General features: G+C 37.3%; 1 protein-coding gene and 1 pseudogene across 1 annotated transcript in view; one reads left to right on the forward strand and one right to left on the reverse strand.

The window, feature by feature from the left end:
- LOC143686104 (uncharacterized) overlaps positions 1-2,036 on the forward strand; it is a 165,366-nt gene extending 163,330 nt beyond the window's left edge. Inside the window, exons 5-6 of the mRNA XM_077163132.1 lie at positions 445-506; positions 1,448-2,036. The gene's annotated coding sequence lies outside the window, so the exon portion shown is untranslated. The remainder of the gene's footprint in view (positions 1-444; positions 507-1,447) is intronic.
- Positions 1,432-16,202, reverse strand: part of LOC143686699 (threonylcarbamoyladenosine tRNA methylthiotransferase pseudogene) — a 43,515-nt pseudogene continuing 28,744 nt past the window's right edge.

The raw sequence follows: 16,202 nt of genomic DNA on the forward strand, positions 1-16,202 counted from the left end.
ATGATAGATTTATTGTGGATTATTTCTTTCTTCACAATATTTTAATTATGTTTTGCCCAGGATTATTTCTTTCTTCACAATATTTTAATTATGTTTTGCCATAAATTCTATTGTTCTTGATGTTAGTTTTGTCTACCTAATTTTTACTTTTTTTCCTCTTATTCCCTCCCTCTCTCTCTTCCTTTTATCTCTCTCTCTCTGACCTTCACTCTGGCTCTATGTATGTGTGGGTGTGTATGTATATAAGTATATATATGTGTGTATATGTATGCCTTGGTTGCAACCTATTAGAGTGCTGTAAAATAAATGTAATTAGTTGCTACCAAAATTTCTTAAGAAAGGTTGTAGAGCCATGTAAAAAATATGAGTGTATCACACGTAATTAAGATAATGAATGTTTCATGAAGTTTTGCTTTATTTTTCTTATAAATGTCTTGTGAACAGGTACTGGGTTGTCTTGTAAAAGACACTTGAACTGGAGCAACAATTCCCTAGAGATGGATTTGGTGAGTCATATACCATGTTCATATTATATTTCATTATGTCTGGGAAGTGTTTCTCTGCAGTAGTTGTATCAATTTCACTCTTGTCAGCTACATTTAAGAGTCATCAATTCCCTGAATCTTCACTGATACCTGTCTTTTTCAGACATACTCATTTTTTCCAAGTTAAAGAGCATAAAATAGTATGTTATTTCCATTTCCATTTTGCTGATTGCTACTGAAGTTGAGCCAACATTTCGTAGGTCAACTGACCATTCAGCTTCTAATTCATTGATTTATTTGCTCCTATCCTTTGCCCACTTTTGCAATTTTTTTTGTCATTTTCTTAGTGACTTATGAAAATTTAGAAAATATATCCTGGATATTTCATGAGTAAATGCACTGCTAATATGTTCTTCAAGTCTGTTGTATTAAAAAATAAAAATAAAAGCAGTTGATGGTGACTTCTGGGGCTCAGAAAAATGTATCAATTTTTAATTCATGATTTGTGATTTTTACTCTTGTTTAGAAAATTTTTTCCTATTCTGAGTTCATAAAATATGCTTCCAAATCTTTTAAAATGTTTAAGGTTTTTTTTAATTTAAAAATGTTTATTAAAGATTCAAAATTCTTCCCACACAACGAAAAGACAACCTGGGCCACTGTACAATTAAGTTCTGACTTGAAGACCTGTGATTTTTTTTTTTAATGCAACCACTTGCACTTCCTGCTAAAAATAAACCAAAGTGAGTTTAATTTAAAAGATATCCCATGACAGCTGCTATTAGGTTTTAGGTCAAATAACCGAAGGGCCCAACTCAAAGTGAGATGGGATGAGCCTCATTAAAAAGTGTGGGTGGAGAGGAGGTGGAAGGACCAGCACAAATTACTTCTCTTTGAGAATTGATGTGGTCGCCTTCCTGGCTCACTGACAATTTTAATTAGAAATTTATTCTTTTTCACAGGTGCTTCGTTCAGTTGTGCTTTCATTATAGGCTTTCACCAAAAAAGTGAAAAGAAAAGTAAACAGGACCAAGCCCACAGACAGCCTCAGTGTACAGTCCTGATGGAGACTCTGCACCTGCAGCACCATTCTGGAACTCACGGGGTCTCGTGGAGGTGCAGCAGAAGTGTGATGATGTCTCAAGTCATCCCCAAGCCTGTTTCTGAATTCCTCTGTTCAACCTGAGACTTCTCCCTTTGCTAATGGTTTGTTGACTGGTGGTGTGTATACTGTGGCATCTGATCCCAGCTGCCCTTTCATACAATGTTTTCCTGATTCATAAATGTCCACTTTGACCATTTTCCCCATGGACGAGGAGTTCTCTGGCACTAAAACCTGTTCATAGAGCTGATTATAGGCAACAGAACTTGGAATCAAAAGATACTCCTGTTACTAACACTTGTCTTTTACCCATCTTGTGATCATATGGATTATAACAATGAAACTCCTGAGAAAGATATTTTGCTCTTTCTCTTTTCACTTGTGCTGGAACTTGTTCCATTTTTTTGCAGCAGGAGTTCCTAGTCTTGGGTAAAACTGATTAATAAAGAGGCTTGGAAATTTATACTCTTCACCAGTCTTCACTGTTCCTTGAAAATCTTGACCTGTTTCTCCAGGAAAACCACAGCTAATATCTGTAGCAACAGTTATTCCAGGAACTTTCGTTTTCAGAAAATCCACTCCTCTTTTGAAGTTGGCCACACAGTATTCTGTTTTTATTTCCAAGAGTACACTGTCAGAGGCAGACTTGACCGATATGTGCAGAAAAGCAAGACTCTGGGATGATTAAAGATTTTTCCCATTTCCTCCAGATGCTCTAAAATATAGGGCAGATTTGTCATGCCATGCCTCAGCATTGCTACCTCAGGAATCACTTGGACCAGTTTCCACAGTAGTGTGGGGAGATTGGGGCCAATATCTCTGCCATAAGCCCCTCTGTCTTCACTGGTCAACCATATGTCACCAACACCCTTTTGAAAAGACTATTTGGCTCTCGCTGATAGCTCATTAATTGGATAACTGGCCAAATTTCCTCTGGTATGTTTAGTTTAGTTTTTTTTTTTTTTTTTTTTTTTTTTTTTACATTGGTAGGCACCAGGAATTGAACCTGGGTCCCCAGCATGGCAGGCAAGAACCCTGCCACTGAGCCCCCATTACCCACACTGTTGTGTTTAGTTTTGTAGTATGCAAGACATTGAGACACCTAATATTGATGGAAATGATTTCTATCAGTGGATTCTTCTTAATCTTTGGCCAATCCAGATGTGCTTCGCCCAACCATTTTCCATTATCCTTTTTCTGCCCCAGCAATCTCACAGAGTGACCTTTGTTTCCTCCATGAATTCTCCCACACAATCTACTTGTTGAACTCCTATGATACTCAATCCTTTAAGGTAGTCTTGATGAGGCTGAGCTTGAGGAACACAACTCACTAGCATTACTTTCTTTTTCTACTCTTGGACTTTTTAAATTGAGCTTCTAAAGTGGTCTTCAGCTTGGTTTTTTATAGTTCAACTATTCAGGAGCCATAAATCTGTATCTAATGCATTGTCTATAATTTTATGTCCTTGAGCAGCTAGCTGTCTAGCCATATATTCTCCATCTGAATTATTATGAGAACAACCTCATGTTCATATCCAAATTTTCTTTATTCCTGAAACAGTACAATACCTTGGTGGAGTGCCTTCCTCTTGCAAATATTTTTGGGTATTTCATCTTTGCACTTTTGCAACAACACACTTTCTTGCAAAATGCTTATCTTATGGCTTTGAATCTTCCTATGACACAATATCATTTATATCATCCAGTAGTGTATCAGAGGATGCAAAAGATTTCTTCTCTTGATTTTCTGTACTTAGACTCAAGTCCTCTCGAAAGATACGTAGGCTTTAGATGGAGCTTACCATGACACATACGTCTCCCCCAAGTTGTGTTTTATATATTTCTATCTTCAATCTATCTGGTATGGTTTTGTGCATTGTCTGAGGTACAGATTGACTTTTTGTATCTTGGATAGCCAATTTTCTCAACATCATTCTAAGCATCAACACTGAATAATCCATTCTTGATACAATCAATTGTAGAGTGACTTTTCTTGTATACCAAATCACTAGATATATGTATCTCTGCTTTCATTACTAAAAAGACCAACGCCTTGCAAAACTGATTATGTTTGTTGTTAAGCACTCCCTGGTAACTCTTTGAAATGGTTTAGAGGACATAATTTTTCAGAAAACTATAACCATGTATAATATTTGATTATATATGATTATACAAGCAATCTCACAGAGTGAGAAGGAGGAAACAAAGGATAATGGAAAATGGTTGGGGGGAGTGCAACTTCTCAACCCTTTTGAACCCAATACTCCCTTTTAAAACAAGCATTTTGTATTCATCCCTATTAATAGCATGAATTTATTTTATTTTATATAGATAATATAATGGATATGTTCACATATAAAAAGTCATAAAATATCTTTTGTCATACAAATGAGAAATCAAAGTGATGCATAATAAAATAATATATATTTCAGTGTGTAAATCCTCAGGCAAGACTTTATAAGAAAATGAAAGGATCTGATGGTAATGACTAGTGGAAATAGTTGATTATTGTTCCACTAAATACTTATATACAATCAACTCTGAATGATATATTATGAATTGCAAAATCAAGTTCTGTTCCTTTTCACAAAGAAATCAGTGGTTACCCATAAATATGGAGTGAAGCAAATGGCTTGTGCCAGTGGGTTTTGTCTTGTCCTCTTGATCTTTTCCTTTGCTGTCTGAGTTGTGCTGGAATGCCCGCGTCTCACTAGAGGGTCCTTATTGAAAAGCCTTAAGTCTTATGGACTTACTCAAAATCTTGGATCTGTATCAATTAATTTCCTTTAATGTCTTTATTTTCTTTAAATAAGTAAATGTTGGCTATAGTTCTTCAACTAATCTGAATGTTCTCTGTATTTTATTTTTTGGTGACTGTGTTCTGATAAATATGCTTTTTTAGAATTCCTGTGTTGACTGGAGGGGTGCTTTATTGACCTACAGATAGAGAAATTACTAGCTCAGAAGCTATGGTCTCTTAGTTTTCAGAGAAAGAGAATACCATAGAGATGCTGAGAATTTCTCTGACAATAGTTTCTTTCTTACCTTTAACCTCTTTGGGGCATAACCACCCCCACTCCCATCACTGTCTGTAATAATTCCATGATCATGTCTTCCAGCCACAACTAAATAGACCAATCAAGTGTGCCCTCCTAGTAGAGTCAGAGATTGAGGTGATCATTATTGGGCTCTGGAGCTGGAAGTTTACATAGACTTGAGACTGAGGTTGCTGGATGTGCTGCTACCTTTGTGACTCCATACACATAAATGAGTGGGCAGTGAATTGAACTTGCAGCAGAGAAGAATAAGTAAACATGATGTGTGTGAAAGAAAGAGTAGTGGTCTGAGAATGTGCCTTTTTTAGGGGATCTGCTCTGTATTTTCCGAGGTTAGATGCTATGAGATTTTCCTGATTCCTTATTTTGAAGTGTTTCTATCTACGCATCTCATTAGGTATCTCTTCAATGTTTGGTATCTTCTCAGAACAGAATTTTGTCTCATTTTGTTTCTTTAGTTAAGGTTACTGCTCAGTCTTTAAAGGCCCCAAGGCCCTTCCCACATTTCCCTCCCAAGATGGTGTCTGAGTACATGGAGATAATTGCTGGGTCCTTGTGGCATCTCTTGTATGGAAGATGGTGGTCTTGACTATACAGGAGATGGATTTCATATCCGCCTTATCAACTCTGTCACTGTCTGGTCCTCATGTCCTCTGTGGCAAGGTCCCTTGTCTTCTTGTGGCTTCTAAATTCTGCAGTGGGTAAAACTGTCATATCTCTTCTCTCTTAGTTGGTCAAAGCTATATCCCCTCCCAGATGGGCTGCCCCAAATCCCACAGCTACAGGATCACCTCATCTTCACCATAGCTTCAATTACATCCTTTATCTCTCCAAGCAGTAGAGAGAACCTTTGTCTAGCCTCCATACCATACAAGAGCTAAGAAAGTCCATAATATGTCAGATTGTCTGTTGGCAATATAAAATCACTGCTGCCCCCTTCTAAGTTTCATCTTACAGATGGAGAAGCTAAGAACCACATTTTCTAAAATCACCTTGCTCATAATTGTCCAGGGTAAAGTCTGCTATTGAGAGACATTTGCAGGAGCTTGGGATGGTGGGAGAGAAGGAGAAGTACTGCAGAAGCAATTGAGCCATATATGTAAGCAGTTGTGACACACATAGTGGCTCCCCAGAACCCTCTTGAAAACTCCTATGTTGATGCTCTGGACTGAAATCACTGGAGGTATTTCTCCCAGCTCTTCCAATGGCTGTACAAGTTCCTATATAAAATACCCTAGTACCTGAAATATATAGTCACTTCTGTTTTCTTGATGGAATCTTAACTAATAAATGTTGTCTCTTCTTAGAGACCCAATAAAAAATTGGCAACCTCTCTTCTGCTTTATTTCTCTCCCCATCCTTCATATCTTTCTCTCCCCTAGGATTTTGCTCAGGAGGAAGAAGCTCTGCACACATCCCACCATTTCTCTTCTCCTGGTGTCTTAGCTATTGGGCTGGGAGGGATGGGCTTTTATTCAGTATACATAATATTATGTAATTGTAGTGTGGTGCATTGATAAAATTAAAAAAAAACATTAAATAGTTGTAGTAAATAGGTTCAGGTGTCAACTTGGTCAGATGATGGTGCCCAATAGACTTATATTATCAAGATGTGAAATTCATTATGGCTGATTACATATGGCAGTCCATTTAGGGGTGTGTCTTACAGAATGGTGATAGCTGGAGGCTTAAAAGAGATAGGTCAGAAGAGAGCTCAGTAGAGCTCAGCAGCCTAGTACAACTCAGCTCGGAGCTCAGACCCAGATGTTTGGCGATGCAGAAATAACTACCCTAAAAGCTGTTCGAACTCAGAAAACCAGGAGGGAAGGCAAGCAGACCTCGCTGTGTGCCCAGACATGGGAAGGCACATAGCGATGTCTGCTGGCCTTCCCTCATGACAAGAGAGCCAGAGGAAAGCCAGCTGCCTTTCCTCTGAAGAATGGTGGTTTTTTAACTAAATAAATCACCCTTTAAAGAAAGTCAGTCCACGGGGGTGCAATGGTAGTTTAGTGGTAGAATTCTTGCCTGCTATGTGGGAGACCTGGCTTCGATTTCTGGCCCACACACATCCCCCAGAAAAAACAAGCAAGTAAACAAAAGAAAGAAAAAACAAGCAAACAAAATTTAACAAACGGTGCTGCAATAATGGATACTCACATGGAAAAAGAATGAAATATGACCCCCGCCATGCAGCATACAAAAAAAAAAGCCAGTCCATTTCCAGTGTATTGCATTTTGGTAGCATTAGCAAACTAAAACAATAGCCAACCAAATAGTCATAGATTTAACTAGAAATAAATGTGCTAGGAAGGTCAGAGGAGAGGGAAAAAAAAATGAAGAAGAATGAAATTCTCATCTATCAAGGCAGAGAGTGATGTCTAAACTTGACAAATCAAGAAAGAGGAATATGAACAAATTATTTAGAAATGTTGAGTTATATACAAGGTCAAATAAAAATATTAAAAGTGATTGATTTTGGGGAAGAAGATTATGAGGCAGGTAAAGGTTAGGATGGACAGGGGATGGTCATTTTTCCATTGGTGATTTTTTTTGTTGTGGTTTATCATATCTATGCTTTACCTTGATTAAGCTATTCAAGAAACATGGAGGCATCAGGGGGTTGGAAAAAGAGAGAAACAGGCATGGAAACTCTGCAGAAGAAAACTGAGACTTCCCTTTATTGCTCTCTATGTCTAAATGCATGTTGCATGCCAGACCCCTCAACAAACAAGCAAACCTAAAACAGACAACAAGAACAAAGCAAAAACCTTCCCCCAAGCTGCTGGTAACCTATAATCTATTATCTTTCTCTATGAATTCTCTGGAATTCCAACTCTAACAAGTTGGAAAGCTTGAAGAATGGTTTTATGAATCAGATAATGACTCAGAGAAGATTGCTTTCTTTTCTTCCATATGTCTCCCATCCCTCACGGTACATACATAGACACTGTGTCATAAAACAAGAATACACTGGAGAGAGGAAGGACCAGTGATGGAGAACTCAAGTAAGAGGCTTCACCTAAATTGTTTAGGTGAAGGATGATAAGTACTTGAACCAAGGAGCAGTAGCAACAGAAAGATGTATGATCTTGAGAATGATTGACTCTCACAGAGAGGAAGGGGTCCTAGAGATGCTGGTTCAGTACTGGGAGGATAGTGGTGCACCTCCAGCCAGCCATGATTGAGTTGCAACAGGTATGAAGCCAAGAGGTCAAGGTTAGGTGTGGCTGAATCACGACTGAATAACATAATTAAGAAGGGAAAAGGAAAGTCTGCCATGATGGCACAACATGTCATGCATCTTCTCCATCTTCTAGATCTTCTTGTAAACATCTTAATGTACTTGCCTTTCATAGTCCCTGTCTGTGTAGCCCAACCTCAATTCTTTCAAAACCATCCCTACCATCACGTTACTTGGCTTTTTTCTCATGTGAACTTTTTTTCAGAGACAATCTTACAACTGCACACTGCACTATTCTTGCTAATTGTACTTTTTCAGAAAATTTCCCCTAAAATGAAATCCACCCATTATCGAGAAATAATTAAATAATCCAGAAATATCATTGCATGTTCTGTATTTTTTTAAATATATACTTGTAATTTCTAAAAATAAAAACAATCAGGAACCTTAAACAACTGTATGTTTTCAGAATTGGCTCTTGTGGTGATGGGGTCACTCCTCAATGACTTGTGTGGTAGTTGAAGTCCTGGGGCCATCACAAAGCTTGTATAACCCAAATGGAGATGAGACCAGTGACAGAGTCTGAGACTGCCTTATCATGAGAAAGTTGGAGATGTTTTCAATCTCTGTCCTTTACAGAAAGATATATATGAGAAGTTTCCTTTTAACTAATATACGAACGAAGATTCAGGACATAATTTGTACATTTAAAGGTTTAAGAGTTAACAAAAGCTGAGGATATTCTGCTCTAAGTGTCTTTGCCTTCTCTGGAACCAAATCTCTAACATTAAAAAATAATAACAAAGAGAGTGCACAGGTGGTTCAGTGGTAGAAAGCTCGCCTTTTATGCAGGAGACCCAGGTTCGATCCCTAGACCATGTACTGCCCCCTCCGAAAAAAAATAGCAAAGGTTTTGAAAAAATTATCCCAATTTTTTTTAAATCTATAATTCCCAAAACTCTGAAGCACAGAAATATTGAAGCCACCTCATGCTAGCATGAGGATTAGGATTAAACTGACAATACTTATTATCAGTTATCACCAAGAAGTTGCTTCTCTACCTCCGAAAAATAAAGTCCTGTTCTCCCCCAAGAAACATCCAAGCAAAACAACAGTATCATATTACCCTCCTTGCTCTTGATATCCTGTGAAAGGCTAACAAAAGCAATGCATAATTATTTAAATTAGCATCAAGGTGACAAAAAAAACACCTTTTTTTGAGAAAAAGAAATGTCTGAAACCAGATTGAGGAAAGGTGAAAAAATGATTCTCTCTTCTATCCCAGGTCACAGTGCCAAGAGCATCCAGGAAAGCCCAAGAAATGCATCAAGATGAGTCTTGGTACCTTAATTTGAAGAAAAGACAAGATGTTCTCATACTTTGTAAAAAAAAAAAAAAAACCTGTTTTGTTTTGTTTTTACTTTTGTTGATGATGTTGGATTGACAAATTTTTGACAAGTGGAGAGAGAACAAATGATTCTTAAATGATTCAATCTTTTGGATTAAAAGAAAAAAATAACTACCATAGGAATGAGTTTTATGTTAATATTCCCTGACATTTCTTTTAATTCTTACTGACATTTTGGAGTATAGGCTTTTGAGGACCTTCTTTGCACGTCAATTTTTAAAGAAGTCAGTCCTTTGCTTCCTTACTTTGAACCAGGTCACATCTTATCCTTTAAGGAACTCTTTCAAAAATGAAATCCATCCAAGGGCCTTTGGTTTTGAGCATTAGATGTACCCAACAAGAGGTCTGGTCTTTTACAAGGAAATGGGAGTTTTACTACTCTCCAGAGTTGGAAATTCCAACCCAACCTCATGGGTCTGGGAACTAACCAGAAAGACATCACCTCCTTCCACTGCCACCTGCCACCCACCACCACCACCACCACTTGGGCACACACAAAGAGGGCACTCTCCTATCATAGGCTCATCTTGGAGAACTTAAAAGCAATTACTCAACACAAGAAGACAAGCATTGTATGATCTCGCTGATAAGAAATGCCTAGAATAAGCAAATTCATAGAGAAAGATAATAGATTATAGGTTACTAGGGGCCAAGGTGTGGTGATGGGGTGAGGAGGATGGGAAGTTATTGCTTATTGGATACAAATCTCTGTTGGATGTAATGAGTAAGTTTCGGTAATGGATTAGGTGATGGCAGCATAATATTGCGAATGTAACTGATACCAATGAATTGTACACTTGAAAGTGGTTAAAATGGGAAATTTTGAATTGTATATATGCTACTATAATAAAAAGTTTAAAAAAATAATTACTCAAAAATAATTCATGGGCGTGGTTGCAGTGAATTCCATGACCACAGAAAATGGTGACAACCTCCCTAGTTTGATTTAGGAACTGAATAAGCTAACTTGTCATTTTAAACACTCAAGAATGAACACACCTTTGAGATAATAACAAATTAAAAAGAAAAAAAAGGACAAGTGGTAACAGGATCAAGAAAATCTGCTGAATCAATAGGAAATTGCTCCTAAAAGATTTTTGTATTGGATATCACAACATTGTAATTCTATAGCTATCCCCGTACATGGATCACCTGGCAGGCTGCCTATAACTCAACAAAGCCGTGCTGGAAAAAAGAAGAAAGTTAAGTGAGAGTAACCAACAAGCTTACACAATTGTGCTCCATTCAAATGATAATTAAAATCTGCGAATTTAAATGGCAGATTTCTGGATGACAGTTTTGCAATACATAACAAAAACTTTAAATGTAAACACCCTTTGATAGCATTCCAGATTCAGAAATTTATTCTGAAGAAAGAAACGGAGAAACAAGTATAATATTTAGCTGAAAGAATTTATGCAACACAGAATTTATAAGAGTAAAAAATTGAAGGCAATCAAAATGTCCCTAGGCACAGAAAATTCAATAAACCCATTTAGTGGAATCTCATAAAGCCATTAGAAACGATGAAGAATTTGTTTTCACCTGAGAAGATGTTTATGATATATTATTATAGGTGAAAAAATATGCGATAAAATCATGTGTTTCGTGTAATCACATTCTCATCCAAAAATATATGCAGAAGGAAAAATATCTGGAAGGAGATTATATTTCTAGTGTTTATCTCTCGGTGCTGGGATATAGGTAATTTATTCCACCTTTCCAGAATTTGTACCTGTTACTTTTTCCTTACAATAAACATGTAAAACTGTTTTAAAAACTTAACTAAAAGAATAATGCAGTGGAACTTCTTACAAGTGGAAAAATTCTTTTGTAATACAAGTAATTACAACCTCACTTTCTTAATATGGGACATACCTGTTCTTGATAGAGTGCTGGTGGATGGAGAATTTGCCATTTCTGCTGCTTCCAGTAGAGGTTTTCAACCAGTCTTTTTTCCAAGGAGAGTTAAACTTTCCCCACACAGAATTTGTGTTTCTGAATGTAAAGTCTTTCCAAAATCGTTTGGCTTCCTCCCAGTGATACAGTTAATGGGGTTATAGCTTTGGGTTTTTCTATTTCTATTTTGAGGACTCTAAGCTTCCTTTTGGTTGTGTCCAGGGAGTGAGCATCGCCCTTGTGGACTGGGCTTGCTGGTTTCTGTGCAACTTCCCTATGAGCTGAAACCTCTCTGGGTAGGAGGACCAGCACTTGATAGCAACCCCCAGCCTTCAGGGTCTGTGCCTGGCTATATTTCTCTGGAATAGTCCCAGACCCTGAAAAGATTACATTGGAAAAATTCTTTATAGGTCAGTCCTTCTATTTTTGACAGGTGAACTTTCATTGACCTCCAGAGAATTCTGCCTTTCTAAGCCAGGCTAATGCCGCATTCCGCAAAAAAACAAATAAAATGAACTGTTTCATTAAGTGCACTGAAAGAGGTATCACCCTCATTCTTGAAGTGCTAATGATTGCTAGTTCTAGAAGGTGTTAATTTCCAAACTCCAGTGTGGAAAATCTGTTTATTCCCCCAGAGGTTCAGCATTAACCTTTCTTTTTCCTTTTTCTTTGTTTAGCTAATCCTGATATTCGTCCACATTTTTTTTGGCCTAAATAAATAAATTAAAGATATTTACATTAAAAAATAAATACGTGTTCAATATTTCCCCTGACACTCTTTACCAAACACATCTGCAGAAAATAGGATATTTGCTCTTCCAAATAGCATCCCTCCCTTTCATCTGAAAATGGCAATGGAATGAATAACTTTTATCACATGTCTAAATGCCTTTTCATTTTAGGAGAGATTGACTTATTTATGGTGTGTGCTGATTCTATTGCTTATACTTCCCCTTTAAAAAAAAAAGATTGCAATCTTTCATTCTCTATCTGTTTCAACACAAAAGCAACAAAGAAGATATGTAAATAAGATCTCTTTTGGACACCGTGTAGATGTTATATTTTCTCAGTGGGAGTTGCTCTTATCACACCTTTGTTTGCTCAGCATTTACTTTTTCAAATGCAGCCAATCGCTCAAAGTTCTTCTTACAAAAACTGTTTCTAAAATAAGTGGGAAGATGTGTGCCAAGAATTAGTGGTTTGTGGTGAGTAAGCGGGTGGGGGGTTCATGGGACTGGGGATTTCAGAACTTCTGCCCTAAGAATGCAGAAGAAGGAATTTTTGACAAGTGAAAATATAGAATAGGAAAGTTAGAAGGAATGTTGGTGGCCAAGTACAGCTACTGCATTTTAGCATGTTGGAAACTAAGGGGCAAAGGAGTCACTTGCTCAAGATCTGCCATGATAAATGACAGTCCAGTCTGGGACTCCTTCCAACATTTCAATACTCTACTCCCCACCTCCTCCCCAACCCAGTTGGATATCGGAGGCTGTCGGGCCATTCTGCAGCTCACAGCCCAATCTAGTTCAATGCCATTCATCAATAACAAATGGAATTTTGTTATGGACAGGTGGTCTCCCAGGTGCTGCAGTGGAAGGGATTTGGCCTGGTGAAAAAAACACAGACTTTCAAGTGGGAGCACTTGACGGTTCACATCCCAGCCTTGTCTCTTACTGGTGGTTGGATCTTGGCAATGTTATAACCTCACAAAGCTTCAGTTCTTTATCGGAATATAGAGATGTTATGTTTTGCAAAATAATGCAACAATTAGCTGTTTTCATTGTTATTATCCCTACTTCCAAGATAAATAGCCCGTAGTCCCTGCTGTCATGGAACTGACAGGTGGGACACACTTTGGGAAAAATTGCCCCAGTATATCTACAACTGAGTTATTCTCTTTATAGATGATCTATCTATACTAGTCTCGATCTAACCTACACTTTGGATGGAGAAATTAATTACATTTCCTAACATGGATGCCTGGAATGAGGAGAAGAAAGAAGAGTCCAGGTGTGGGGTAAATAGGATATGGTATATCCCAAATTTGTTTTGTTAGGCTGCAATTTGTTTGATTGGAAAACGCACCTATAGAACATGAGACATTTTTCCTTCTAATTCACCAGTAAACTCCCAAAATAGTAGAGGTCAACATGGAGCAGAAAGAGAATATAGCTACTGCCTCAAATCCTTTGTGCTTGTTTACATAAGAGTATGTTTTCCTGATATGCGAACAACATGTTGAAAAACTTAAGTCCCATTAATATATTTCATTTATGTGACATACAGAACAAATGCTTGTGTGTATGTGTGTGTGTGTGTGTTTTCCATTGCTTTGCCACATATTGGACAGAGATATAGAGATGATTGATAATTAATTCATAGTTGTTAATCTGGTCATGCGTGAGCACATACTCCCTGGCTATATCATAAAGCAAAAGGAAATCATCTTTATATGATTCAATATGTTTCTTTTTTTTTTTTATTAATTAACGGAAAAAAAAAAGAAATTAACCCAACATTTAGAAATCATACCATTCTACATATGCAATCAGTAATTCTTAACATCATCACATAGATGCATGATCATTGTTTCTTAGTACATTTGCATCGGTTTAGAAGAACTAGTCCTCAAAAAGCTGAATATAGAATTGCCATACGACCCAGCAATACCATTGCTGGGTATTTACTCAAAGGAGTTAAGGGCAAAGACACAAACGGACATTTGCACACCAATGTTTATAGCAGCGTTATTTACAATTGCAAAGAGATGGAAACAGCCAAAATGTCCATCAACAGAAGAATGGCTAAACAAACTGTGGTATATACATACGATGGAATATTATGCAGCTTTAAGACAGGATAAACTTATGAAGCATGTAATAACATGGATGGACCTAGAGAACATTATACTGAGTGAGTCCAGCCAAAAACTAAAGGACAAATACTGTATGGTCCCACTGATGTGAACGGACATTCGAGAATAAATTTGGAATATGTCATTGGTAACAGAGTCCAGCAGGAGGTAGAAACAGGGTAAGATAATGGGTAATTGGAGCGGAAGGGATACAGACTGTGCAACAGGACTAGATACAAAAACTCAAAAATGGACAGCACAATAATACTTAATTGTAAAGTAATCATGTTAAAACACTGAATGAAGCTGCATCTGAGCTATAAGTTTAGTTTGTTTGTTTGTTTGTTTTTGTTTGTTTGTTCATTTTTGTTTTTTTTGTTTTGTCTTCAATATGTTTCTTTAACTGCCCATTTTTCACTTCTCTGGGTCTGGGTATTAAAGATGTATCTATAGGTGGACAGATCGTTGGATAGAAAAGACCTCATCTCCAATCTTGGTTTTACTTCCAGATTTTAAGTCCTTTAATCAAAAGCATAATTCTCACTAAAATCTCCCAAAAAGAAAACAGGAGTGGACTGAGGAATTCCTTCCCCATGTTTAAGCAGGAGGGAGGTTCTTGAACATTGGTAGACACTAAGCCTAGAATGTTCTATTAAGAGTTTATATCTCTGTTCTTGACTCTACGCCTGTCCTTCTAGCCTGTGGAAAAGTTGTTGCACTCACATTCCATTTTATTCAAGTGCATTGAGTTAAAATATTGACTGTCCAATGAGTTATAATGGACACAAAAGAAAAATAATAAAATATCGTCCCTTGTCCCCAAAGAGTTTGAAATCTGGGTAAAGAGATAAGAGTAAGGGGCAATTTAGCTTAGTCATTAAGAACTTGAGTTCAAGGTGAGAATGCTAACGTGAGCTTCCACTAGCTGCAAGTAGCTTAAAATGCCTGCCTCCATTTTCCATCTTTAAAATGGGAGCAGTAGTTCTTATCTTAAAGAGCAAGTGTGAGCACTAAACACTGTTGCTTCCATCACCAATCTTCATTGGGATTGTAGTTATCATTATTTTCAAACAACTGATAAGGCAGAGGGGACAACAAAAGCCAGGGAAAACTGTTTTCATTGCCTTGGGTGTTAGAAACGTGGTTTGTGGGTGGTGGCAAGACCAACATGTTGGGTGTCTGGGGGAGCTGTAGAATGAGGTATTTTCTCTGAGATGGTGCCAATGCCTAGGGGCTGGTCACATGCACAAATAAATTAATAGAATGAGTAAATAAGCAGATCTATTTAGAAAAATGGCTGCAGGGATTCAGATTGGAAGTGTCAGCATGAACTCAAGATTTTTGTCACATATTAGGGTTTTAATGAAGTTGTAGACTTCAGTAAATTCTGAAATATAAATGCAACACACTTACAAAAAGGCATTTGAAAGTTGAAAGACTTGTAATTATTGTATGCTTATTAATTTTGAAAAGTAATTTTTCAGTTTTAGTTTTTCTGTATCACTCATTGTCAGCCATCTTCAATCCAAAGGACTAAAAATTAACATAAAATATTTATTCATAATGTCCACAAAACTAATCAGTACAAAAGAAACATAAGGAATAGAACTTTCAACTTGTGGTCTCTCGAGTTTTTTGCATTTACATGTTTCAAATTACTAAAGCTTAAAACAGCCCTAAGATTTGGAGGTATGATTGATAAAGAGATAGTTATAAATTATGGTAGGTGAGTGTATTGATACATATATATGTATATATATGTATATTCCTTTCTTTGACTACTGAAAGGGCCCTTGAAGTAGCCACAAACTTTCTCCCAATGACCAGCCGTGTCAGTCTGAAAATATGATGTACCTCAGAAAAGCCATGTTTTAATCCTGACTCAATCTTGTGGAGGCAGCTGTTTCTTTCAATTCTAATTCAATACTGTAGGGCAATAACTTCTGATTAGGTTTTGTCCACGGAGATGTGAAATGCCCACTTGTGGGTGTGACCTTTAGATTACATGGAGATGTGATTCCTTCCATTCCAGGTAGGTCTTGATTAGTTTACTGGAACCCTTTAAAAGAGGAAACATTTGGAGAGTGTCAGAAGTGACAGAAATGACAGAGCCGACAGAGAGAGCTAACAGGAACCTCAGAGATGCTTAGAGCCCAGCAAACATTGCCATGAAATGTAAAGCATGCCGGAACCTGGAGAGAGCCAAGGGAAGCCAAG

The sequence above is a fragment of the Tamandua tetradactyla genome, chromosome 6, assembly GCF_023851605.1.
Source record: "Tamandua tetradactyla isolate mTamTet1 chromosome 6, mTamTet1.pri, whole genome shotgun sequence".
In the NCBI taxonomy this organism is placed as follows: Eukaryota; Metazoa; Chordata; class Mammalia; order Pilosa; family Myrmecophagidae; genus Tamandua; species Tamandua tetradactyla.